Source organism: Penaeus monodon, chromosome 19, assembly GCF_015228065.2.
Source record: "Penaeus monodon isolate SGIC_2016 chromosome 19, NSTDA_Pmon_1, whole genome shotgun sequence".
Taxonomy (NCBI): domain Eukaryota; kingdom Metazoa; phylum Arthropoda; class Malacostraca; order Decapoda; family Penaeidae; genus Penaeus; species Penaeus monodon.
Window position 1 is genome coordinate 22,983,251 of NC_051404.1, and position 758 is coordinate 22,984,008.

The following is a 758-nucleotide window of genomic DNA, read 5'->3' on the forward strand; positions in this document are numbered from 1 at the left end:
TTTTTTGGCCCCCAAAAAAAAAAAAAACTTTTTTTTTTTTCTAAAAAAAAAGAATTTTTTTTTTTTTGGGGAAAAATAAATCCCAAAAATTTTTTTTAAATTTGATTATTTTTTTTTAATTTTTTTTTAAAAAACCTACTTGTTTTTGTTTAAATAGAAAGAGCTGTGGCTTTTTGGTATACATAAAAACATTTACTTTGTATAAGGCTATGCATCTGAGTTTTTTTCACAAAGTAATATAGCTATTATTTTTTCATATTTCCTGCGAATAAAGTATTGCTGGTAATCTTATTTTTTAACTTCTCTCATTGTTGTTAAATTTCTTCTCAAAAGGATAGTATAAAGCATGTAAAGTTTTGTACAGGGACAGTGTTTAAATTATCATTCATAACCAAAGTTTTCCTTTCTATCACTTATAGTCCTTTATAATCTGTACCTAATAGGAATAGCTTTTACAATAGATGATGCCTTACATGTGCTTGTGAATTCAAATCTTGAAGTAATTTTTTCTATAACAATCAAATTAGAATTTAATATATGTTTAAGAGGTATTGGTGATCATAGTAAAATTGTCTTTAATTATGGCAAGATTGTGGTTTCAGGGTATTTTGCAAGGTCATTTTGAGGGTCCTAATATCTATGCATTTTTTACATTCTCTAGATGCAGAGTTACTGTCTTAAATTAAGCATGGTAATTGTAAAAATTATAAATATTTTACAGCTTCAAACAGTAAACTCCCAGAAAATCTCTTTTACTG

The 758-nt window shown here is 25.6% G+C and overlaps 1 protein-coding gene across 1 annotated transcript in view; it reads left to right on the forward strand.

Annotated features, from left to right (window-relative positions):
• Positions 1–758, forward strand: part of LOC119585134 (synaptojanin-1-like) — a gene marked incomplete in the record, with an annotated part of 155,688 nt that overhangs the window by 91,337 nt on the left and 63,593 nt on the right.